Here is a 26,304-nt window from a genome sequence, read left to right on the forward strand (position 1 = left end):
AACAGGCCTTTACTGCTGCTAGATTACGTCCACTAGATTATGTCTGCATTTCCTCAACCAGCCCACTCCATTCATGTCTTTTAGTAATCCAAAGTATTGTGCAGATCACCATCAGATATACCTTGAATACATACAAATACCTCCTGTTACTCTCTAGCTTAAGAACCTTTAATGTGGTGATGACCATCTCATGTCATCCAGGGACAAAGCAACGCTTGTTTATCCCAGCTTGGCTCTTGGTCTGTGCCCATGGCTGGTTCGTGCCTTGGATACATGGAAAATAAGTAAATGATTAAAAAATAAAAATTAAAAATCTTCTATGGATCCCTGCTTACTAGCACATCAAATCTAATTTACTCTGTCTAACTTTCATTATCCTCTCTTAACAGCAGTTTCCAAACTTTCAGAGTACATCAGAATCATCTGGCATGCTTGTTAAAATACAGATTGCTGTCCAGAGTTCCCAGTTCAGTAGGTATGGGAGCAGGGCCTTAAAATCTGCATTTATAATAAATTTCCAGGAGACGCAGTTGCTGCTGCTGCTAGTCAAGAAACCACATTTTGAAAAGCACTCTTCTATCGTGACCAGCCTGACCAACATGAAGAAACCCCATTCCTACTAAAAATACAAAATTAGCCGGGCGTAGTGGCGCATGCCTGTAATCCCAGCTACTTGGGAGGCCAAGGCAGGAGAATCGCTTGAACCTGGGAGGCGGAGGTTGTGGTGAGCTGAGATTGTGCCATTGCACTCCAGCCTGGGCAACAAGAGCGAAACTTCGTCTCACACACACAAAAAAAAGACAGAAAGAAAAGTACTCTTTTAAAATAGACCCCATTCTGCCTCTGTAGGCTTATTTCTCCTTCCTCCCCACCTAGCACACACTGCTTTGACCGGATCAATCTTTTCATAGACTGTGGCCAATTCTCCCACCCTGCACTGGCCTAGCACACTTTCTTGCTTTTCCAAATCAAACCCAGCCTTTAAGCCTGTAATTCTTAACACTGCCTGCACATTACAAACATCTGGGAAAGCTTTTAAAAACTGCAGGTGCACCTCACCCAAGATTCTGATTCATCTGATTTTTGATTAAGTTTTCCCAAGTGATTCTAATGAGCAGTCAGAGTTGAGATCCACTACTTAAACTTTAATCTCCTTCCTCTCAGAATTGTGAATACTCACTGGATTTTCTCCCCTGTAAATTACTGTAATGTTGACAGATTAGATCAAGTTTTTGCTTCATTACATATCTGTGTTATTCTCTACCTTTCATTGTAAGTCTTGTTTCTTTCAACTTGAAATTGAAGATATAGACTATATATCTTCTATACATTAGTCTATATCTTCAATTTCTATATTACTACAACTCTAGCACGGTGATGAATACACAGTAGAAACTGATTATTTCTTCACTGATTGTGAGTTTAAATTAGAATTCAGAGCCTTAAAATATTTTTTGGCGTATTATTTTAACAAAGCCTGAAAATATTTCTAATCTATTGAATTCAGCAAATTATATTTTTCTTTTTAAATATGGTTCTGCAACAAACTCATTTTGTTAGGTGAGTCATTTAGCCCCCTCCTTCCCCAATAAATAAACTGGAAAGAAAAATAGTAATGTATAAAAATGCTTTAAAAAATAATAAAATGAATAATAGCATTGTAAGTGGCTTCACAGTTGCTTCCTTAGAGCAAATGGCCTTTTCTAAATCCATTAAAGACTGTTTCAAAACAGTTAAAACAGAATCAAAGTACATATATTTAAAGATGCTGAAACTCTGAATAGTTCTATGATTTGTTTTCTCAACAGATGTGCATCCTTCAAGCCCTGAATTCACCAGATGCATATTAAATTAATCTGTACTTTTAGTTTTTATATAACACTCTACTCTAGTTTTATAAATACACCACATGAAAGCAGAATTCTATTGTTGCTTTACAGCATTAAATATTAACAGATTATCTCCACTGTGCAAAGCATACATTAAGATTCATTTTAATGCAGCCAAATGTGTGCTCATTAAATATAGGCTATAATAACTTCACCATTATTTTTAAATTGGCTGATTTCTACCTGGAATGTGAAACATAACAAATTTACTCATAAAAATCCAGTGACACCTGGTACCTGAAAGAAACACACACATTTAAATTGTAAGAAACACTTAATTTAAGTCCACTTAAACCTCCTGGAAAATTTACTTCTTACAAATCCATAATTTGTTCACTAACTGCAATGAAAAAATTAGCACAGTTATATCAGAAATAAGACTACACTGGGAGTCAGGAGGCCTGAATTCCAGTGTGACTCATTAATTAGCTGTACAATCTTGAGCAAGTCACTTAGCCTCTCTGCACTTAAGTAGTCTCAGCTGTAAAATGAAAGGGTCTAACTAGACCATCTCCATATTTTCTTTTAGCTTTATGATTTCATAATCTATGAAACTCAAGAAACACAGCATTAACCAGATGGATCCCATTAAAGACAAAGTGAGCTTTCATATTGATTGATTTGGAGATAATGTATCTCTGGAGAATCTAAGTGCTTTCACACAGACAGTTCCTTGAGTTGACTTATTTAACTAGGTGAAAAAGCAAACAAAACTCACCAAAGAGTTATTAAACATTTCTTGCATCATACACTAGATGACCAGAATATTTAGATGTCATGATACCAATTAAGGTTAAAATGTTTTAGAAAATAGAAGCTGTTCTAGAAATACAGGACAGGACAGTTATAAAACCAAGTGAAAGAAGATTCTAGCTAACAATTCGTACTTAAGCTACATCAGAATAAAATGTCTCAGGACAGCATTCTATTGCTTTTAGAATCAAGATTCTCAGCCTGAGTCAGAATTGAAAATATTCAGGAAAGTACAGCAGTACCCATGGAAGCGCTTCCTACTCAGTTTTTGCCAGCTCAAGCTTCTGGATAGTTTTCAACAAGTGTAATAAGCAGCAGCAAACACTAGAGAGGGTGATCAAAAATCTGTATAGTTGAAATCCTTCACTACAATAAAACCCAAGTGGCAAAGGCTCTTATCCTTAGTGAGAGCCTGAAAATTCTGCATTTAGGCCGGGTGCGGTGGCTCACGCCTGTAATCCCAGCACTTTGGGAGGCCGAGGCGGGCGGATCACGAAGTCAGGAGATCAAGACCATCCTGGCTAACACGGTGAAACCCCGTCTCTACTAAAAACGTACAAAAAATTAGCCGGGCGTGGTGGCAGGCGCCAGTAGTCCCAGCTACTCGCGAGGCTGAGGCAGGAGAACGGCGTGATCCCGGGAGGCGGAGCCTGCAGTGAGCCAAGATCGTGCCACTGCACTCCAGCCTGGGCCACAGAGACAGACTCTGTCTCAAAAAAAAAAAAAAAAGAAAAATTCTGCATTTAAATCTCCTATCAAGCCCCTTTACAACCTGAAACTGTCACATGACTGTGCCACATTTAGCTCATACTTCCTAATACTCTAATACATGTATGAAATAATTAAGCACTTGTCAATTAAGACCTAATGACCTAAAATCAATCTTCTTGAAAGGGAAAACCACACTCTGAACGATGCTTCTAATTACATTCGAGAACGTTAGGAAACTCTCATTTAAAAACAACTCCCACAAATTATTTCATTTGGTTTAGTTTATTTAAGAACATCCTGGTGGGGCGCGGTGGCTCACCCCTGTAATCCTAGCACTTTGGGAGGCCGAGGCGGGCGGATCATGAGGTCAGGAGATCAAGACCATCCTGGCTAACACGATGAAACCCCGTCTCCACCAAAAATACAAAAAATTAGCCAGGCGCGGTGGCGGGCGCCTGTAGTCCCAGCTAGCCGGGAGGCTGAGGCAGAAGAATGGAGTGAACCTGGGAGGCGGAGCTTGCAGTGAGCCGAGATCGCGCCCCTGCACTCGAGCCTGGGCGACAGAGCAAGATTCCGTCTCAAATAAATAAATAAATAAATAAATAAATAAATAAATAGAACATCCTTATTAACCCTTGTAGAATAGAAAAAAAAACTTTTTTTTTTTTTTAAATGGAGTCTCGCTCTGTTGCTAGGTTGGAGTGCAGTGGTGCGATCTCGGCTCACAGCAACCTCCTACTCCCTGGTTAAGCGATTCTCCTGCCTCAGCCTCCCGAGTAGCTAGGACTACAGGCACACGCCACGACGCCCAGCTAATTTTTGTATTTTTAGTAGAGACAGGGTTTCACCTTGTTGGCCAGGATGGTCTTGATCTCCTGACTTTGTGATCCACCCGCCTAGGCCTCCCAAAGTGCTGGGATTACAGGCGTGAGCCACAGCACCCAGCAGAAAAAAATCTGTATAAACCAATTGGTCATGACTGGATGCAGTGGCTCACACTTACAATCCCAGCACTTTTGGAGGCCAAGGTGGGCAGATCACTTGGGCCCAGGAATTCAAGACCAGCCTGGGCAATATAGTGAGACCTCATCTCTGTTGTTTTTTTTTTTTTTTTTCTAACTAAAAAATAAATTAAAAAAAAATAATTGGTCACCCATGTGCATGCATATACACATATTCCTTACGCCTTTCAAAAAAAAAAAAAACTTAAACCTTAAAACTAAATGTAAAATACAAAACTATAAAAAAAATTCTTGAAGATAAATAGGAGAAAACCTAAGTGACCCTGGGTTTGGAAATGAGTTTTTATTTTATTTATTTGTTTATTTTGGGACATAGGTTGGCTCTTTTTGCCCAAACTGGAGTACAATGGTGCGATCTCGGCTCACTGCAAATTCTGCCTCCCAGGTTCAAGTGATTCTCCTGCCTCAGGCTCCTGAGTAGCTGGGAGTACAGGCGCACACCACCACACTCGGCAAATTTTCGTATTTTTTTTTTTTTACTTTTTTTTTTTTTTTTTTGAGACGGAGTCTCGCTCTGTCGCCCAGACTGGAGTGCAGTGGCGCGATCTCGGCTCACTGCAAGCTCCACCTCCCGGGTTCACGCCATTCTCCTACCTCAGCCTCCCGAGTAGCTGGGACTACAGGCGCCCACAACCGCGCCCGGCTAATTTCTTTTGTATTTTTAGTAGAGACGGGGTTTCACCGTGGTCTCGATCTCCTGACCTTGTGATCCGCCCGCCTCGGCCTCCCAAAGTGCTGGGATTACAGGCGTGAGCCACTGCGCCCGGCAAATTTTTGTATTTTTAGTAGAGATGGGGATTCACCATGTTGGCCATGCTGGTCTTGAACCCCTGACCTCAGGTGATCGGCCTGCCCTGGCCGCCTAAAGTGCTGAGATTACAGGCGTGAGCCACCACACCTGGCTGGAAATGAGTTTTTAGATATAACACTAAAAGCACTAACAATGAAAGAGAAGATGTTAACTTGGACCTTATTAAAATTAAAAACTTTTGCACTATGAAAGGTACTATTAAGAGAATAAAAAGACAAGCCATAGACTGGAAAAAATATTTGCAAAAAATATATCTGATAAGGGATTTGTATCCACAATATACAATGACCACTTAAAACTCAACAAGAAGCAAACAACCTTATTTTTTTATTTTTATTTTATTTTTTTTTTGAGACGGAGTCTCACTCTGTCGCCCAGGCTGGAGTGCAGTGGCCGGATCTCAGCTCACTGCAAGCTCCGCCTCCCGGGTTCACACCATTCTCCTGCCTCAGCCTCCCGAGTAGCTGGGACTACAGGCGCCCGCCACCGCGCCCGCCTAGTTTTTTGTATTTTTTAGTAGAGACGGGGTTTCACCGTGTTAGCCAGGATGGTCTCGATCTCCTGACCTCGTGATCCGCCCGTCTCGGCCTCCCAAAGTGCTGGGATTACAGGTGTGAGCCACCGCGCCCGGCCGCAAACAACCTTATTTTAAAATGGGCAAAAGACCTGAACAGATACCTCATCCAAAAAGATATAGAAATGTCAAATAAACATATGAAAAGATGCCCAACATCTTAGAGAACTGCAAATTAAAACGAGATACTACTATATATCTATGAGATAATGAGTAAAATCCAAAAAAAGAAAAAAATGACAATATCAAATGCTAGTGAGGATGTGAAACAACAGGAACTCTCATGATTCATTACTGGTGGGAATGCAAAATGGTATACCACTTTGGGAAACAGTTTGACAATTTCTTACCAAATTAAATAGTCTTATACGATCCAACAACCACACTCCTGGGTATTTACTCAAAAGAGCTGAAAACTTTTAATGATAGAAAAACCTACACATGTATGTTTATACCAGCTTTATTCATCATTATCAAAAACTAGAAGTAACCAAGATGTCCTTCGAACGGTGAAAGGATCAACAAATTGTGGTATATCTATATAACAGAAAATTATTCAGCAATACCAACTAGGCATGGTGGCGTGCACCTGTAGTCCAAGGTACTCGGGAGGCTGAAGCAGGAGGATCGCTCGAGCCTAAGAATTCAAGGCCAGCCTGGTAAAAATAGCAACACCCCGTCAAAAAAAAAAAAAGAAAGAAAGAAAGAAGAGAGAGAGAAAGAGAAGACAGAGAGAGAGAGAGAGAGAGAGAAAGGAAGGAAGGAAGGAAGGAAGGAAGGAAGGAAGGAAGGAAGGAAGGAAGGAAGGAAGGAAGGAAGGAAGGAAGGAAGGAAGGAAGGAAGGAAGGAAGGAAGGAAGGAAGGAAGGAAGGAAGGAAGGAAGGAAGGAAGGAAGGAAGGAAGGAAGGAGAAAGAAAAGAAAAGAAAAATTATCCTGCAATAAAAAGAAATGAGCTATGAAGCCACAAAAAGCAAGAAGAGGCTGGGCACAGTGGCTCATGCCTGTAATCGCAGCACTTTAGGAGGCCGAGGCAGGCAGATCACAAGGTCAGGAGATCGAGACCATCTTGGCCAACGTCGTGAAACCCCGTCTCTACTAAAATACAAAAAATTAGTCAGGAGTGGTGGCGTGTGCCTGTAATCCCAGCTACTTGGGAAGCTGAGGCAGAGGAATCGCTTGAACCTGGGAGGCAGAGGTTGCAGTGAGCTGAGATCGTTCTACTGTACTCCAGCCTGGTGACAGAGCAAGACTCCATGTCAGAAAAAAAAAAAAAAAAAAAAAAAAGGCCGGGCGCGGTGGCTCAAGCCTGTAATCCCAGCACTTTGGGAGGCCGAGACGGGTGGATCACGAGGTCAGGAGATCGAGACCATCCTGGCTAACACAGTGAAACCCCGTCTTTACTAAAAAATACAAAAAAACTAGCCGGGCGAGGTGGTGGGCGCCTGTAGTCCCAGCTACTCGGGAGGCTGAGGCAGGAGAATGGCCTGAACCCGGGAGGCGGAGCTTGCAGTGAGCTGAGATCCGGCCACTGCACTCCAGCAAGGGGGACAGAGTGAGACTCCGTCTCAAAAAAAAAAAAAAAAAAAAAAAAAAAAAGACATGAAGGACATTCAATGCATATTGCTAAGTGGGGGGAAAAAAAAAGTCTTAAAAAGCTCTATGTTATATGATTCTAACTGTATGACATTTTGGAAAAGGCAATACTACACAGACAGTAAAATGGTCAGTGTCTGCCAGTAATTCAGGGAGGAGAGGAGGGATGTAAAGCACACAGGATTTTTAGGGTGATGAAACTATGTGTAGGAAACTGTGACGGTGGATACATGTCATTATGCATTTGTCAAAACCCACAAAATGTACAATGCAAAGAGTGAACCTTACTGTAAACCAGATGCTATAGTTAATAATAACGTATCAACATTATTTCATTAATTGAAACAAATGTACCACACTAATGCAAGATGTTAATAATAGGGGAAACGGGGGGATGGAGGAGAGAAGCACAGTGAACTCTATGTACTATCTGCTCTATTATTCCAGAAATCTAAAAGTATTCTAAAAAAAATTAAGGATAAAAACACAATAAGGCAGACACGATCTCAAATAGTAAATACTGCCACTGTAGACTACAAAAATTCTAGCAAAGTGAAAACGAAATTAAGAGATTTTAATCTCCTTGCCTTTTCCTGGTATTGGTCATTTCTCTCTGCTCACCAGCACCCACATCAGAGAGTGACCTCTAGGAAATAGAAAAGAACTCCAGCTGGGAAGTGGCTTGATCACAGTTGTGGTTAGCAATTTATCCTGAAGCTAAAATGAGATCCGGTGATTATCATGGACACTCAAACACCAAAAAGAAAAAAAAAGAAAAAAAAGGAAAAAAATTCACATCATTCATTATGGCCAACAGAGAAATTAAAGTGTATTTTAAAATTTATTGGCCAGGCACAGTGGCTCACACCTGTAATCCCAGCACTTTGGGAGGCCGAGGCGGGTGGATCACCTGAGGTCAGGAGTTCGAGACCAGCCTGGCCAACGTGGTGAAACCCCGTCTCTACTAAAAATACAAAAAATTAGATAGGTGTGGTGGTGGGCACCTGTAATCCCAGCTACTCAGGAGGCTGAGGCAGGAGGATTGCCTGAACTCGGGATGTGGAGGTTGCAGTGAGCCGAGATCGCACCACTGCACTCCTGCCTGGGCAACAAGAGCGAAACTCCACCTCAAAAAAAAAAAAGTATCAAGAGAGAAGTAAATGTATAACTTTCATTCAGAAAGTCCTAAATGCCCCTTTTTCTAGGCTAAGGAGTTAGAATGTATAAGCAGCAGAAATCCACTGGGATCCAATGCTACTGTTCCCTGGCAAATTTATGTAGCATTTTGATGGAGACATCAAACTGCAGGTCTCTGACAGACTTACTCAGTACCCAGGCTTCTCCCCTTTGGTGGCAAGGGCAATGGCTACCTGTTCATCTGACATCTTTGGGAAAGGCAAAAACTAAGAGAATATCCCTCTTCTCAGTATTTCCACACTTCTAATGTGATGGGTGAGAGATTATTAAGGAATAATTGCCACCCCTAGCACCCCAACCCCCACTATAACTACACTCCCCACTTGGAGCTTCCAGGTGAGGGACAGACTACATTATAATGTGGGGACAGTCCATCTGTCTTTCTGCCTCATCAGAACATTCCTGCTGCAGACAAAGCATGGCTTCTCTTCTATCCAGATGGCTCTCTCTTTAGGCCATTTCTGGGATACCACACTAGTGCTATTTCACAGTTTCTCAGAGATGATTGAGTCTTTCTGGTCTGCTAAGTTAAGGTTATAACTTCAGCAAGTTTGGTCTTTTACAGCTTGGTAACCCAAAAGCCTGCCCTCAGAATTAAGATCCAAAATGAACCTAGCATGGTGGTTAGCACCTGTAATCCCAGCTACTCAGGTGACTGAGGTGGAAGGATCACTCGAGCTCAGGAGTTCCAAGGCCAGCCTGAGCAACACACTGAGACCCTCGTCCCTAAAAATTAAAAAAAAAAAAAAAAAAAAAAAAAATTTAAAAATTAAAAAAATCCCAAATGAAAAGTGCCAACTATGTGCACACATTTAGATGAAAACTAAGCGGCCGGGCGCGGTGGCTTAAGCCTGTAATCCCAGCACTTTGGGAGGCCGAGACGGGCGGATCACGAGGTCAGGAGATCGAGACCATCCTGGCTAACACAGTGAAACCCCGCCTCTACTAAAAATACAAAAAGAAAAACTTAGCCAGGCGAGGTGGCAGGCGCTTGTAGTCCCAGCTACTCGGGAGGCTGAGGCAGGAGAATGGCGTGAACCCGGGAGGCGGAGCTTGCAGTGAGCTGAGATCCGGCCACTGCACTCCAGCCTGGGTGACAGAGCGAGACTCCGTCTCAAAAAAAAAAAAAAAGAAAAGAAAACTAAGCAACTGGCACAGAGGTAAGATAAAATCCACTACTGAGAGAGTAAATTTAAGTAAGCTTATTTTAAGTTAAAAATCCTCAGAAGAAGCTTCTCTTCTGGTTTTAAGACATCAAGTGAATAAAGCTTTAATCTAAAATATCTTTTTATCAATTTTTTAAGCAATTTCCATCAACAAGTGGACTATGTTAAACACTACTTACAAAAATGGTTTATCAAGTGAACAGTGAGAATTAAAGATGCATGAAGCTACCATTCATATAGTTTGAAATAACAATTAACTTTAAACAATATCTGTCATCATCCTGTATAACTCAATATAAAAATGCAAGATCTTTGGTTACATGTTCACTGATAGAGCTGATATTATATAACCTAAATCTACTGAGGATTTTTATTTTTACAAAATAATCTGATGAACACAAAGCCATAAAACATAAAAGGGGTTGGAAGAGAAGGAATCTGAAACAGATGGCATCTAAGTTTTTTTTCCTGAGTCCATCTTGAACACAATCCCAATAATGTCAAAATCCAATTTTGCTCTCCAAATAAGTAATCTCCAAAACTTAAAATGGTAATTCTGAAGTAAATTCATTCTTTTTTTTTTTTTTTTTCCTCCCAGCTTCTCAGAGCTTCTATATTGGGCAGAAATGAGTAAAGACGAGTTAGCTGTTAAAAAGAGAAAAACTATCATTCCACAAATTCAAAAGTTCTTTCAGGAAAATACACTTACCTAAAACCACTGAAGCAGTTTCTATCAATATGTAGTATTAAAATCTATGACACCAGCCTTTTTTTCCTTACAATGATTATTTATCCTTATTAGAGACTAAATCACAGCTCCATAAAAGAAATGTGCTTTAAAATAAAAATAAGCTCTGGAAGAATACTCATTTGGTTTGAGTAAAAAGAAAGCAGTGCCTGGACTTTTTAATAACATTTTCACAGTAATTCACTCCTGATTTTATAGCACCAATAAATTTAGCTGCATTTTGTTCATTATCTAATTCTAGTATATGGTACATATATAAACCTTTCTAATCTTTCCTAAAACTTTCTGAGGTCATCCAAGAGAGAGAGAATAAACAAAGGTTTAGTCATTTTCAGATTTCCTGACAAGCAAATTCCCTAACTGAAAACTAACTGCAAAGATCCTTGGAATGGCCACAGACTTTGAGAGGAAGTGGTCATTGAGAAATCTCTAACCGTCTCTATTCATTGCACACAATTAAAATAGAATTTTTTACTCTAGCAGCTAGTACCCTATCTCTTATATCAAAATTAATAGATTATTGGGCCAGGCACAGTGGCTCATGCCTGTAGTCCCAGCACTTTGGGAGGCCGAGGTGGGTCGATCACTTGAGGCCAGGAGTTCGAGACCAGCGTAGTCAAAATGGCAAAACCCCATCTCCACTAAAAATACAAAAATTAGCTGGGTATGGTGGCGCACACCTGTAATCCCAGTAAATCAGGAGACTGAGGCAGGAGGGGTGCTTGAACCTGGGGGGCAGAGGCTGCACTAAGCTAAGATCACACCACTGCACTCCAGACTGGGCAACAGAGACTCCATCTCAAATACAAAAAAGATTTTTAAAAATATTAATACAGTATTAAAGTTTGAGAAGACGACAGGGGAAAAAGTGAGAGTTTCTGAGAGCTTTACCAAAGCATACGATCTCAACTTCAAGATTTAAAGGATGGGCCGGGTGCGGTGGCTCACGCCTGTAATCCCTGCACTTTGGGAGGCCGAGGCGGGCAGATCACGAGGTCAGGAGATCGAGACCATCCTGGCTAACACGGTGAAACCCCGTCTCTACTAAAATACAAAAAATTAGCCGGGCGCGGTGGCGGGCGCCTGTAGTCCCAGCTACTCGGGAGGCTGAGGCAGGAGAATGGCGCGAACCCGGGAGGCAGAGCTTGCAGTGAGCCGAGATGGTGCCACTGCACTCCAGCCTGGGCGACAGAGTGAAGACTCCGCCTCAAAAAAAAAAAAAAAAAAAAGATTTAAAGGATGATAAAAAATGATACAAGAAAACACAGCAGGCCGGGCACAGTAGTTCACACCTGTAATCCCAGCACCTTGGGAGGCCGAGGTGGGTGGATCACCTGAGGTCACGAGTTCGAGAGCAGCAAGGCCAACATGGTGAACACCATCTCTACTAAAAGTACAAAAATTAGCCAGCGTGGTGGCACATGCCTGTAGTTCCAGCTTACTCAGGAGGCTGAGGCAGTAGAATTGCTTAAACCCAGGAGGTGGAGGTTGCAGTAAGCCAAGATAGTGCCACTGCACTCCAGCATGGGTGACAGAGCAAGACTCCATCTCAAAAAAAATAAAAAATAAAAATAAAAAATAAAACACAGCAAAAAACTTAGATATATACAGATCTTACACTCTCAGAAGAGCCAGTTAGAAAGCTGAATAACCTTACCAAAACTCTGTAACTATCACAAAACATAATTTCAACTCTTCTTTTTTCTTTTTTTTTGAGATGGAGTTTTGCTCTTGCCCAGGATGGAGTGAACGGCGCAATCTCGGCTCACCGCAACCTCCGCCTCCCGGGTTCAAGTGATTCTCTTGCCTCAGCCTCTCGAGTAGCTGGGATTACAGGCATGCGCCATCACGCCTGACTAATTTTTTATTTTTAGTAGAGATGGGATTTCTCTTTTTTTTTTTTTTTTTTTTTTTTGAGACGGAGTCTCACGCTGTTGCCCAGGCTGGAGTGCAGTGGCGCGATCTCGGCTCACTGCAAGCTCCGCCTCCCGGGTTCCCGCCATTCTCCTGCCTCAGCCTCCTGAGTAGCTGGGACTACAGGCGCCCGCCACCGCGCCCGGCTAATTTTTTGTATTTTTAGTAGAGACGGGGTTTCACTGTGGTCTCGATCTCCTGACCTTGTGATCCGCCCGCCTCGGCCTCCCAAAGTGCTGGGATTACAGGCTTGAGCCACCGCGCCCGGCCTAATTTCAACTCTTTATAAAAGAGATACGGGGAAGAAATATACTCGAAAATTCCTCAGGGCTGTGTGTGTTGGTTCATGCCTGTAATTCCAGCACTTTGGGAAGCCAAAGCTGGCGGATCACTTGAGGTTAGGAGTCCGAGACCTGCCTGGCCAACATGGTGAAACCCCTTCTCTACTAAAAACACAAAAATTAGCTGGACATGGTGGCGCACACCTGTAGTCCCAGCTACTTGGAAGGCTGAGGTGGGAGAACTGCTTGAACCTAGCAGGCGGAGGCTGCAGTGAGCAGAGATTGCGCCACTGCACTCCAGCCTGGGCACTGCACTCCAGCCTGGGCAACAGAGTAAGACTCTGCCTAAAAGAAAAGAAAAGAAAAGAAAATTTCTCACAAATGTACACAAAACCTATGAACTTCTCAAAAAAGGTCATACTGAATTACAAACTTTGTATTCTCACAAACATCTATTATTACAGCAAGTTATTTGATTTTTGTCCTCGGAGTATAAATTACATTTGAAAATTACTAACTATAAGTCACCTCAAAAAGCAAAGTACATTAGCTGAAAATCTGACATATAATAGATGACACATAACTATATTATTTTAAATCCACAAAACAAATGAGTATAAAGACTTCGGCCAGGCACGGTGGCTCATGCCTGTAATCCCAGCACTTTGGGAGGCCGAGGCAGGTGGATCATGAGATCAGGAGATCGATACCATCCTGGCTAACACGGTAACACCCCGTCTCTACTAAAAATACAAAAAAATTAGCCGGGTGTGGTGGCATGTGCCTGTAATCCCAGCTACTCCGGAGGTTGAGGCAGAAGAATCGCTTAAACCCGGGGGGTAGAGGTTTCAGTGAGCCGAAATCATGCCCCCGCACTCCAGCCTGGGTGAGAGTGAGACTCCGTTCCAAAAAAAAGAAAGAAAAAGACTTCATGGGCTGGGTGAGGTGGTTCACACCTGTAATCTTAACACTTTGGAAGGGTGACACAGGAGGATTACTTGAGCCCAGGGGTTTGAGGTTGCAGTGAGTATAATTGCCCCAGTGTACTCATTCTGGCCTAAGTGACAGAGAAAGACCTTGTCACTAAAAATAAATAAAAAACAGACTTCATGTTTCTTGGATTTATTTCCATATTGTAATAAGGAATGATTTAAAGGCAGAAATTTATTCAATTTTCATTTATTTTCTGAATATTATATAAGTTTTTCTAGTAGTGTAAATCTAATTGAAATGAGAGATGCTGCTGCTGCTGCTGCTGCCTAAGATGATGATGATGATTTTCACCTTAAAATTACAAGTAGGCCGGGCACAGTGGCTCACACCTGTAATCCCAGCACTTCAGGAGGCTAAGTCGGGTGGATTACAAGGTCAGGAGTTCAAGATCAACCAACACGGTGAAACCCTGTCTCTACTAAAAATACAAAAAAATTAGCTCGGCATAGTGGCAGGCGCCTGTAATCCCAGCTACTCAGGAAGCTGAGGCAGGAGAATCGCTTGAATCCTGGAGGCTGAGGTTGCAGTGAGCCGAGATCGCGCCACTGCACTCCAGCCTGGGTGACAGAGCAAGACTGCTTCTCAAACAAACAAACAAAAAAAGTACTTTCTATTTTACACCCCAGTCTTAATTCTCTTTAAAGAGACATGTAATGTTAAGATTTACATATATTACTTTTTCATGTATTCTGTGTTAATCTATACTATAAACACCAATATGGTGTAGCTGAGAAAAACCTATAAAATATATTTTGCTCGTTTCAATAAATGCGTCACATTATACTTTATTATTTTGAATTTTAAGAAACTACTGATAATTGAATTTCATGCTACTTATGATCAATTTCGAGAAGACACTGAAAGTCCTATTGTATACGTTTTTTTGAAGTATTATCCAGTTGCCTTCCTATCTCAAACCTCGTTTGACAAAACTGGGCTGCCTTGACTGTGTATGGTTAATGATGATAATTTATCTTGTAATTCAAAGGTGGTTCCGTTTAAAATGGGTGGTTACTTATAACACAGGTAAGAATTTTAACTCATATTACTTATGAGGAAACGGAAGCTCTGGTAGGTTCGTTCCATGACTTGCCCAAGATCAGTAACTAGCAACTGGCATAGTCTAGGTTCAACCCAAGATTTATCTGCCTGAAAGCCAATACTTCCACTTGACCACAATTATCTCCTTAAAAGATTAAGACACAGGCTCAACAGCAGAATATTCATTTTCTCTCTGAAAATTCACATATCTATTCTGAGACATCACTACACAGCACCTAGCATTCAGTCATTGATTGAAACAAAAATAAAGAGGATCTTTCTACTTCATTTAAATTAGGGCAGGTTTACTGGCAGGTAAGAAAGAGGTTGGAAAAGCCTTGCCTCAACATGTCTTGCCTAGACCTCTAATACATCTATATGGTTTCCTCAGTCCCTTTTTAAAAAATAAACACGTACAACTACTACACAAGGTTACACCTGGACTAGCCTATTGTTAAATGCTTTTCAGAATTCAACTTTTCTAAGGTAATTTACACCGGAATTAATATCGAGCTGGGAGACTTGGTTGAATATGTCATTCAGGCACTTTCCAAACATTTTAAGTATAATTTAGGGGCAACAAACCCAGTTTCACTCTCTTTTACAATGTGATGCCTGCCCACTTGGGGGACACTGCTCCTGTAGGACGTGGGGGCGAGGGAACAGTAAAGGAAGAAGTGGGGGAAGCGCACGGAAGTTGGGTAGAGGGAGGTCTCATTACCCACTCTTGTGCCCTAGCTCCGCAAGGGCGGCTCCCCGCGGTGCCCAGCCGACTCAGAACCCCCACAACCCTGGAAGTCCAGCTCTGTCCCAGCGGAGTGGGTAGGGAAAGAGGGCAATGGAACCACGGGATTGCCCCAGCCACCCTGACGAGATCTGTGCCCTCCTTTTGGCTCCCGGAGGATGCTCCCCCTTTCAGAGTAAGCCCTCCAGGTGGCAAACTCCCGGTCCACAACGGCCGAAGTCGGCTTTCTCGGAAGGGGCGCCTCCTCCGCCTACCTCTACCCCGCTAACCGAAACTCTCCACCCGCCGTGTCCCTCAGCCCCTCCATTCCGCCCCCGCAACCCTCCACAGACACAAACGCCAGACTGCGCCCCACCCGGGATCCCGGCGTCCCCCACCCACACCCAGGAAAGGGCCCCCCACCAATCCCCTCAGACACACACACACACGCTCAGACTTCAGCCTACAGAACCCCGTCGAAGTCGGCGCAGGTACCTGATCCAGCAGTGCTGCAAGGAGCAAATGAAGCTGGCCCGGTCCCCTCCCCGAGGCGCGGAGGGCTTCTCTACCCACCCGCAGCGGTGGTTTCTCTCTTTCCCAGGAGCGGGAGGGAGGGGAGAAGGCGGAGGGGAGGGGGAAGGCTAGGAGCCGAGGGGCGGCTGGGGCCGAACCGGAACCACTAGCGTGGCCCCGCCCTCGTCCCGGAGCCGCAGCGTACCCTGGCGCGCCTAATAGGACAAACCTTGCGCAGGCAGCGATAAACTGACACCATCACTTCCGGGTTATCCCCACGGCTGCCCCCTCCTTAGCAACCGCGTGGGGTTGCTAAGCGGAAGTGCCTTCAAAGCAACCCACCCCCATTTCTTCTGGGACTACCAGGAGATATATCGGGAGCACTCAGCTCTCCTTTGGCAACACGCTCTTACCTTCTGCCCAAGATCTTAGACAGAGTACACGCTTCGCTGCCAGAGGCACGAAACCCATCCCGCTTTTCCCTTCAACTGTACTCCTCCACCAAGCCCCCCATCTCTATATACTCCTGCTCCCTCCCACCCTCAATCCCGTGGCTGACCCAGTGGCTGTACGTAAGGCTCCTCTCTCAGGTGCCTCGAGGGAATTGTTTTCTAACGGTTTAGCAAGCATCTCCCTCTTGTGGATTTTTAATTGTGTTTCAACCAGATTTTTTTAATTTCCTTCAATGTTGTGAAAGCTTTTTCATGCACTTAGTTCTCCTGTGACAGCCCATGAAGACGAATGGTTAGAAAAATGTTTGTCTTCACCTATATTTTGTAAGAGCTGCACGTGTTTGTGTAAGGTCTGGAATTAACCTAGCCAAATGGAAGAGGCAAAAAAGATTCAATGTAACTCGACACTTACTTTAATCCTTAAAACAGAGAGTAGGGCACATGTTCTCAGGACTTCTTGAGACTGCGCCTCGGGAAAAGGAAAACAAAACAAAACAAAACAGAAAACAAAAAGGCTAAAGGGAGCCCATAATCAAGTTCGGGAAGGAAGAAGACTAATCCTCCACTCAAAACTCAAAATAGGCCGGGCGCAGTGACTCACACCTGTAATTCCAACACTTTGGGAAGCCCCGGCGGGCGGATCACGATGTCAGGAGATGGAGACCATCCTGGCCGACATGGTGAAACCCCGTCTCTACTAAAATACAAAAAATTGGCTGGGGGTGGTGGCGCGGGCCTGTAGTCCCAGTTACACGGGAGGATGAGGCAGGGGAATTGCTTGAACCCGGGAGGCGGAGATTGCAGTGAGCCAAGATTGTGCTATTGCACTCCAATGGCACTCCAGCCTGGCGACAGAGCGAGACTCCGTCCCAAAAATAATAAATAAATAAATAAATAAATAAATAAATAAATAAATATACAAAAATTAACCGGGTGTGGTGGGGTATGCCTGTAGTCCCAGCTACTCGGGAGACTGAGGCAGGAGAATCGCTGGAACCCGGGAGGCGGAGGTTGCAGCGAGCCAAGATCGCGCCACTGCTGCACTCCAGCCTGGCGACAGAGCTAGACTCCGTCTCAAAAAAAAGAAAAAAAAAATCCTCAAAATAAACTTTCATACCGACACTATGGATAAGAAAAGAGACCTCATTTATTGTGTCTGGGTGATTTGGGGTTTGAAAACATTTGAATTGGTTGAGGTAAAAGTCAACAAAATAATACTGGAGAACAAGAACTGGTATCTGGGGGCCTGGCGCGGTGGTTCACGCCTGTAATCTCAGCACTTTGGGAGGCCAAGGCCTGCAGATCACCTGAGGTAAGGAGTTCGAGACCAGCCTGGCCAACCTGGTGAAACCCCGTCTCTACTGAAAATACAAAAATTAGCTGGGCGTGGTGGCGGGCGCCTGTGATCCCACCTACTCGGAAAGCTGAGGCAGTAGAATAACTTGAACCCAGGAGGCGGAGGTTGCAGTGAGCCGAGATTGTGCCATTGCACTCCAGCCTGGGCGACAGAGCGCGACTCCGTTTCAAAAAAAAAAGAATAAAGAATAAAAAAAGGAAAAGAACCCATATCGTTATGGCAGGTAAATATTCAGAGAAATGCAGTTGGGCATTCAGAGAAAAATGAGTAAAAATCTTCATTTGGTTTTCCGATCTTAAATAAATCTGCTTACAAGCAGAATGCTTAACAGTAGCTCCTAAATTTGTTTTCTATTCTATGGTAGTGAATATACTTGACACGGCAGGCTCTAATTCTATTGATCATGATAACCTCTTTATAGTCACCAAAATTGAACTGTTGTCCACCTTAACTGGGACAGACAGGAAATGAGCTTTGGTCACTTAAATGAAACACCGTCTATTGGTTTCCTGTATGCATGAGACAGGGTTAAATTGATTCACCATAGGTAATCACTTCAGCAAAACCTTTAGGAAATCACTTCGAGCTCAAATGAGTCTATAGGATGTTTAATACATTTCCACTTCTGCCATTGACATGAATACATATGGGAGCATATACACATGCACAATTCAAATGGAATTTCAGCTCATCCACTAATTGTTCCTTTAAAAACCTGGGCGGGATGCAGTGGCTCACGCCTGTAACCTCAGCACTTTGGGAGGCCAAGGTGGGTGGGTCAAATGAGTTCAGAAGTTTGAGACCAGCCTGGCCAACATGGAGAAACCCCATCCCTACCAAAAATAAAAAAAAAATAAAAATTAGCCAGGTGTGGTTGTGGATGCCTATAATCCCATCTACTTGGGAGGCTGAGGCAGGAGAATTGCCTGAAACCAGGAGGCGGAGGTTGCAGCGAGCTGAGATCACGCCATTGCACTCCAGCGTGGGACACAGCAAGACTCCATCTCCAAGAAAAAAAAAAAAAATCTGGCTGAAAGTGAAAAGTGGTAAACATGTTACCCTGACAAAACAGAGCTTGGTATTTCAATTGCCAAACAGGTTTAAATATCAAAAAACCTTGAAATAGTAAATGAGCTCCATGAATAATAACATATCTAAAACTATGATAGACTAGGATGTTTCAAAAAATTAAAACATGATTATGGTAAATAATAAATGTGTTCTATAGAAAGAAATGTTTTATTGAGAAAATCAATAGTTATGATTAAATGTGATAGTGTAAGCCAGTGTAGAAATTCAAATTCCTATGCATCACTCATTTTACCCACTGCCTGAAGAAAAATGATTTATAAGCAGCATTTGTTTACATCCTCACATCCTCTCTTCCTACAGCTTTTTTTTTTTTTTTTTTTTTTTTTTTGAGATGGAGTCTAGCTCTGTCGCCCAGGCTGGAGTACGGTGGCACAATCTCGGCTCACTGCAAGCTCCACCTCCCCAGTTCACGCCATTCTCCTGCCTCAACCTCCCGAGCAGCTGGGACTACAAGCACCCGCCACTGCACCTGGCTAATATTTTGTATTTTTTTAGTAGAGATAGGGTTTCACCGTTGTCTCAATCTCCTGACCTCGTGACCTACAGCTTTTTTTAAACTGGCACTTTTGTATAGGTATATGAATAACTGGCTTGACTCCTAATTTGTAACGTGTCCTCTATTCTATTATTTCAACATACTCATTGCTTTGAGGTCTCTAAAGATGGATAGTACAAACCCCACCTAAAATTAGGTATGTGAGTTTAACTACACTTTTGTGATTTTTGTGAGGAATCCATATTCTCTTTTTTTTCTTCTTCTTCTTTTTAGACAGGGTCTCATTCTGTCACCCAGGCTGGAGTGGAGTGGCACGATCTTGGCTCACTGCAGCCTCCACCTCGTTGGCTCAAGCGATCCTTCTACCTCACCCTCCCAAATAGCTGGGACTACAGGCGTGCAGAGCGCCACCACACTCGGCTAATTTTTGTATTTTTTTGTAGAGATGGGATCTCACTAAGTTGCCCAGGCTGGTCTTGAACTCCTGACCTCAAGCAATCCACTTGCCTCAGCCTCCCAAAGTGCTGGGATTATAGGTGTGAACTACCACACCTGGCTAATTTTTGTATTTTTTGTAGGGATGGGGGGGTCTCACTTTGTTGCCCAGGCTGGTCTTGAACTCCTAAAGCCTCAGTTTTTCCAAGTGCTGGGATTACAGGTGTGAACTACCACACCCGGCCATGAATCCATATTCTTAATATGAACTATAAGACAGTGCTCTCAGATCTGGGCTAGATCTCAAATAGCCCTCATTAAGTCAGTACAGTACCTTCATCCTACAGATCAATATGGGACTTCCAAACTTTTCTCCCACTCTCTTGAGCTATCTTCATTTTTTTATTGCCCTTTGTAATCATTTTAAAACTTAACATATCTAATGTATATTGGGGAAACCCAATATGCTGTGACTCAATTATTAATATTTAAGTATTGTTAGAGTTACATTGGTATCTTCAAACATAAAATACCAGAACTAGGCCAGGCATGGTGGCTCATGCCTATAATCCCAACACTTTGGGAGGCCAAGGTGAGTGGATCACTTAAGGTCAGGAGTTTCAGACCAGCCTGTCTCTACTAGAAAAGAAAAAGAATACAAAAACTTAGCCGGCTGTGGTGGTGGGTGCCTGTAATCCCAGTTACTTGGGAGGCTGAGGCAGGAGAACCTGGGAGGTGGAGGTTGCAGTGAGCCTAAATCACACCACTGAACTCCAGCCTGGGTGACAGAGCCAGACTCTGTCTCAAACAATAAAAAATAAATAAAATATCAAAACTAGAGTCTAACAATTAATGAATGTTTGGAGTCAATAAGAAGAAATTTAGCCAAACTTACCATTTATGTGCCTAAGCAATATACAATATAAAAGACATAGTCTCTTACACAAGGGACTCAGAAAAAGTCACTTAGGATACATATGACATAAACCATTGAATGTTAAGGCTTAGAAAGCTTGAAGACATAACATCCTTAGGAAGGCTAAAGATATAACAACTACCTAATAATTGAAGGTTGTGGCCGGGCACAGAGGCTCACACCTGTAGTCTCTCTCCCACTTCCATATGCTATTCTCAAAGGTAAAAGAAACCATCATGGCCGGGCGCGGTGGCTCAAGCCTGTAATCCCAGCACTTTGGGAGGCCGAGACGGGCGGATCACGAGGTCAGGAGTTCGAGACCATCCTGGCTAACACGGTGAAACCCCGTCTCTACTAAAAAATACAAAAAACTAGCCGGGCGAGGTGGCGGGCGCCTGTAGTCCCGGCTACTCGGGAGGCTGAGGCAGGAGAATGGCGTAAAAACCCGGGAGGCAGAGCTTGCAGTGAGCTGAGATCCGGCCACTGCACTCCAGCCTGGGCGACACAGCGAGACTCCGTCTCAAAAAAAAAAAAAAAAAAAAAAAAGAAACCATCATAACAATGATGGTTGAACCAAGGCTCAGTTGAACATTTTTTTCTGAAAGTGAGTTAGCCTGAAGATTCTAAGTACAGTAGAATTTGTAAGTAGTATACACATGAGAAAAGTGCATTTAGTTTAGGCTTTATATTCCACGTTTTTGTCTGTTGAGACAGGGTCTCCCTCTATAGCGCAGGTTAGAGTGCAGTGATGTGATCATGACTCACTGCAGCCTCAACCTCCTGGACTCAAGCAATTCTCCCACCTCAGCCTACAAAGTAGCTGGGACCAGAGATGTGTGCCACTATGCCCGGCTTTTTTTTATTATTTGTAGAAATGAGGCTTATGATGCCCAGGCTGGTCTCAAACTCCTGAGCTCAAGTGATCCTCCCACCTCAGCCTCCAAAAGTGCTGGGAGTACAGGTGTGAGTCACTGCACACAGGCAAAATTCTACTTTTTATAGAATCTCATTGGAGAGATGAGCGAGAAAAAATAATAAGCATTCGACATCTTTTAAATAAGTCGGCCGGGCGTGGTGGCTCACGCCTGTAATCCCAGCACTTTGGGAGGCCGAGGTGGGCGGATCACAAGGTCAGGAGATCGAGACCACGGTGAAACCCCGTCTCTACTAAAAATACAAAAAAAAAAATGAGCCAGGTGCGGTGGAGGCGCCTGTAGTCCCAGCTACTCGGGAGGCTGAGGCAGGAGAATGGCGTGAACCCTGGGGGCGGAGCTTGCAGTGAGCCGAGATCGCGCCATTGCACTCCAGCCTGGGCGACACAGCCAGACTCTGTCTCAAAATAAATAAATAAATAAATACGTTTGAGCTCTCTTTATAATTTTCTCTTGAGTATTTGCTCTTCCTTTGTACAACTATGGAAACACAAAATACATATGATGCTCACAATGCTCTAGCATTCAAAAATTCAGGAGTAGTTTTAATCATTATCTGGTCAGGAATAACACAAGCAGTAAAATTTGAATAATGCATTAAAAGAAAAAAAAACAAACTGGGCGCGGTGACTCACGCCTATAATCCCAACACTTTGGGAGGCTGAGGCTCGTGGATCACCTGAGGTCAGGAGTTCGAGACCAGCCTGATTAACATGGACAAACCGTGTCTCTACTAAAAATACAAAATTAGCCTGGCATGGTGGCACATGCCTGTAATCCCAGCTACTCAGGAGGCTGAGGCAGAAGAATCGCTTGAACCCGGGAGGCAGAGGTTGCAGTGAGTCAAGATTGTGCTATTGCACTCCAGCCTGGGCAACAAGAGCGAAACTCCATCTCAAAAAAAAAAAAAAAAAAAAAACAGATTAACTTTGTGAAGGGTACAAATTAAAACCTTGGTTTTGGCTGGGCGTGGTGGCTCACACCTTTAACCCCAGCAGTTTCAGAGGCTGAGGCGGAAGGATCGCTTGAGCCCAGGGGTTCAAGACCAGTTTGTGACAGAGCAAGACCGCATATCTAAAAAAAAATTAAAAATTAGCTGGGCGTGGTGGCGCATGCCTTAGTCCCAGCTACTCAGGAGGCTGACGCGGGAGGATTATTTGAGCAAGGGAGGTTGAGGCTGCAGTGAGCTGAGATCACACCACTGCACTCTGGCCTGGGCAATAGAGTAAGACCCTGCCTCACCCTGCCTCAAAATCAATCTATCTTAGTTTAACTATCTTCTTAATGGGTAGATTTTACTTTTCTCCCCCGCCCCGAGGCAGAGTCTCGCTCTGTCACCCAGGCTGGAGTACAGTGGCACGATCTCGACTCACGCAAGCTCCGCCTCCCGGGTTCACGCCATTCTCCTGCCTCAGCCTCCCGAGTAGCTGGGACTACAGGTGCCCACCACCACGACTGGCTAAGTTTTTGTATTTTTAGTAGAGACGGGGTTTCACCATGTTAGCCAGGATGGTCTCAATCTCCTGACCTCGTGATCCGCCCGCCTTGGCCTCCCAAAGTGCTGGGATTACAGGCGTGAGCCACCGTGCCCGGCCAGATTTTACTTTTTAATTCAGTTTCAATGAAAAGAAGGGGTCTATACTTCCCTTCTGTTTAGAAAAGCTAAGTTGCCATGGTACATTTTGAAAATGCTTTGAAAAGGAAACATTGTGTATAAATTTGCCTAATCAAAGTGAGGCATTATCAAACATATACTTGAAAAGATTCATTTTTTTTTTCAGAGGGAGTCCTGCTCTGTGGCCCAGGCTGGAGTGCAGTGACATGATCTCAGCTCACTACAACCTCTACCTCCCAGGTTCAAGTGATTCTCCTGCCTCGGCCTCCCAAGTAATTGGGACTACAGGCACCAACCACCATGCCCAGCTAATTTTTGCATCTTTATTATTTATTTATTTATTTATTTAAGATGGAGTCTCACTCTGTCACCCACCCTGGAGTGCAGTGGCGCAATCTGGGCTCACTGTAACCTCCGCCTCCCAGGTTCAAGTGATCCTCCTGCCTCACCCTCCCAGTAGCTGGGATTATAGGTGCCCGCCATCACACCCAGCTAATTTTTGTATTTTTAGTAGACATGGGGTTTCATCATGTTGACCAGGCTGGTCTTGAACCCCTGATCTCAGGTGATCTGCCCGCCTGGGCCTCCCAAAGTGCTAGGATTATAGGCGTGAGACACCACGCCCAGTCTTTTTTTGCATTTTTAGTAGAGTCGGAGTTTCACCATGTTAGCCAGGCTGGTCTCAAACTCCTGACCTCATGTGATTCACCTGCCTTGGCCTCCCAAAGTGCTGGGAATATAAGCATGAGCCACTGCTCCCAGACTGAAGTTGAATTTAGGCGTGTAATTGTTTCTAAAAAATTTGAACCTTGGCCAGGTGCAGTGACTCACACCTGTAATCCTAGCATTTCGGGAGGCCGAGGCAGATGGATCACAAGGTCAGATCAAGACCATCCTGACTAACACGGTGAAACCCCGTCTCTTCTAAAAATATTTAAAAAATTAGCTGGGCATGGTGGCGGGCACCTGTAATCCCAGCTACTCAGGAGGCTGAGGCAGGAGAATAGTGTGAACCCGGGAGGTGGAGCTTGCAGTGAGCCAACATTGCGCCACTGCACTCCAGCCTGGGCAACAGAGCGAGACTCTGTCTCAAAAAAAAAAAAATCCCAGCACTTTGGGAAGCCCAGTCAGGCGGATCACCTGAGGTCAGGAGTTGGGAGTTAGAGACCAACCTGGCCAACATGGTGAAACCCCGCCTCTACTAAAAATGCAAAAATTAGCAGGGCATGGTGGCCAGCGCCTGTAGTCCCAGCTACTCCGGAGTCTGAGGTAGGAGAATTGCTTGAACCTGGGAGGCGGAAGTTGTTGTGAGCCGAGATCATGCCACTGCACTCTGGCCTGTGGGGTGACAGAGCGAGACTCCATCTGAAAAAAAAAAAAAAAAAAGAAGAAAAGAAAAGAAAAATAGCAAATCAACTGTCAGACCCATTAAAACTTGACTTTAATAGATTTTTTTAAACTACTCCTTAAAAATAAACCTAATTATCGAATAAATACTTGGGGTTTTAGAAACTCAGCTCCCAATTCAGTAACATTCTGTTTAATAATATCCACCTCTAAAAGACAAAGCAAAAAATATAATCTACGATCATCAGGACTCAAACAGTTTGGAAGGTGTTAAGATCAGGTCAATGCTCTGATTTGTATTTGGAAAGAATAAAATAGGATATAACTTTAGGAAGCACACAAATGGATAGTATATTGTAAAAATAAGTATACACTTATTACAAACATATTTCAGAAAAATATGCCTACTAAAATGATTAATTTTGACCACAGGCTGCTGCAAAAAGTGTGATGAGGAATATTATACCTACTTCTTCAATTATACCTCTGGTTATGTTGAAAAATGTCATAGTAGCTCTGAGGGGTTTTGCCAAGCCTATGGGTTTATGGAATGATTTGCCTTTCATGTTATATTGACTTCCAACTTTAAAATTGTATTTTATGATAGCGAATCAAATGCATATCCTAGGAAAAATTCTTTTTTTTAAGAGACAGGATCTGGTTCCACTGTGCATGCCACCATGTCAGGCTAATTTTTTTTATTATTGTTTATATTTTTTTCTTTCTTTTTTTTTTTTTTTTTTAAGACATTGTCTCACTCTGTTGCTCAGGCTGGAGTGCAGTGGCACTATCTTGGCTCACTGCAACCTCCGCCTCCCGTGTTCAAGCGATTCTCCTGCCTCGGCCTCCTGAATAGCTGGGATTACAGGCATGTGCCACCATGCCTGGCTCATTTTTTCATTTTTAGTAGAGACAGAGTTTCACCATGTTGGCTAGGCTGGTCTTGAACTCCTATCTCAGGTGATCCACCTACCTTGGCCTCCCAAAGTGCTGGGATTACAGGTGTGAGCCACTGTGCCCAGTCTGTTTTAAAATTTTTTTAGAGATAGGGTTTCTCTATGTTGCTTGGGTTGGTCTCCAACTCCTGGACTCAAGCAAACCTCCCTCCTCAGTCTCCTGAGAAGCCACTGTGCCCACCATGATTCTATCCTAGTATTTTATCTTTTTTGTTATTGCTGTGTAGAGGCATTTTCAACCGTTTAAACCCTCAAGACCAAATTATCTTTAAATTTTTTTAAAGAGAAGATATCCACCCAAGGTTTTTCGACATTGCGTCTTTGGCCTCCTTGACAAAAAAAGGGTAGAGTAAGTAAGGTTTAATTAATACTGAATTTTTTTAATGTGCAAAAGTCTAACTCTGCTTTTTAAAGCAAATAGAAGGAGTGACAATATGGCACCATTCCAATAATCAAACACCAATAAAAATGGCAGCAGTACAACAATTTAAGCAAATCTCAAATACAGCATACTTGTAATTAGAACACAATGCAATGACTAGATTTTAGCAAGAACAAGACACTTAATTTGGTAAAAGAAACCAAACAATGCATTATACTGAATACTAAGCTAAGTTACCATAATTAGTCTTACAAATTCTCAAATTTCACAACTACTTTTGAACATCTAAATTTAAGCCTAAATTTCTTAATTAAACGCCTGTTCAACAAAGCTAATTGGAACAAACACATTTATGTAAATTTACATTCTAGAATACCAGGGTAAACAAGGAGA

General features: G+C 43.2%; 3 protein-coding genes and 1 non-coding gene across 9 annotated transcripts in view; 2 read left to right on the forward strand and 2 right to left on the reverse strand.

The window, feature by feature from the left end:
• Positions 1-26,304, reverse strand: part of PPIB (peptidylprolyl isomerase B) — a 445,571-nt gene that overhangs the window by 224,012 nt on the left and 195,255 nt on the right. The window contains exon 1 of one of the 5 annotated variants that reach the window (XM_050796032.1): positions 15,751-15,754. The exons of 3 other annotated variants lie outside the window; for them this stretch is intronic. The gene's annotated coding sequence lies outside the window, so the exon portion shown is untranslated. Of the gene's footprint in view, positions 1-15,602; positions 15,607-15,750; positions 15,755-26,304 lie in introns of those variants that run through there. One more of the 5 variants, XM_050796033.1, reaches the window with a different exon arrangement.
• LOC126960428 (small nucleolar RNA SNORA48) lies at positions 145-277 on the forward strand. The gene has a single exon (XR_007727975.1). It is a non-coding gene; the product is annotated as a small nucleolar RNA SNORA48 (small nucleolar RNA).
• Positions 19,913-26,304, forward strand: part of TRIP4 (thyroid hormone receptor interactor 4) — a 101,598-nt gene continuing 95,206 nt past the window's right edge. The window contains exon 1 of the mRNA XM_050795950.1: positions 19,913-19,916. The gene's annotated coding sequence lies outside the window, so the exon portion shown is untranslated. The remainder of the gene's footprint in view (positions 19,917-26,304) is intronic.
• PCLAF (PCNA clamp associated factor) overlaps positions 25,889-26,304 on the reverse strand; it is an 18,540-nt gene continuing 18,124 nt past the window's right edge. For both annotated transcript variants that reach the window (XM_050796050.1, XM_050796049.1), the window contains one exon: positions 25,889-26,304. This exon is cut by the window's right edge and continues 73 nt beyond it. The gene's annotated coding sequence lies outside the window, so the exon portion shown is untranslated.

Source organism: Macaca thibetana, chromosome 7, assembly GCF_024542745.1.
Source record: "Macaca thibetana thibetana isolate TM-01 chromosome 7, ASM2454274v1, whole genome shotgun sequence".
Classification (NCBI taxonomy): Eukaryota; Metazoa; Chordata; class Mammalia; order Primates; family Cercopithecidae; genus Macaca; species Macaca thibetana.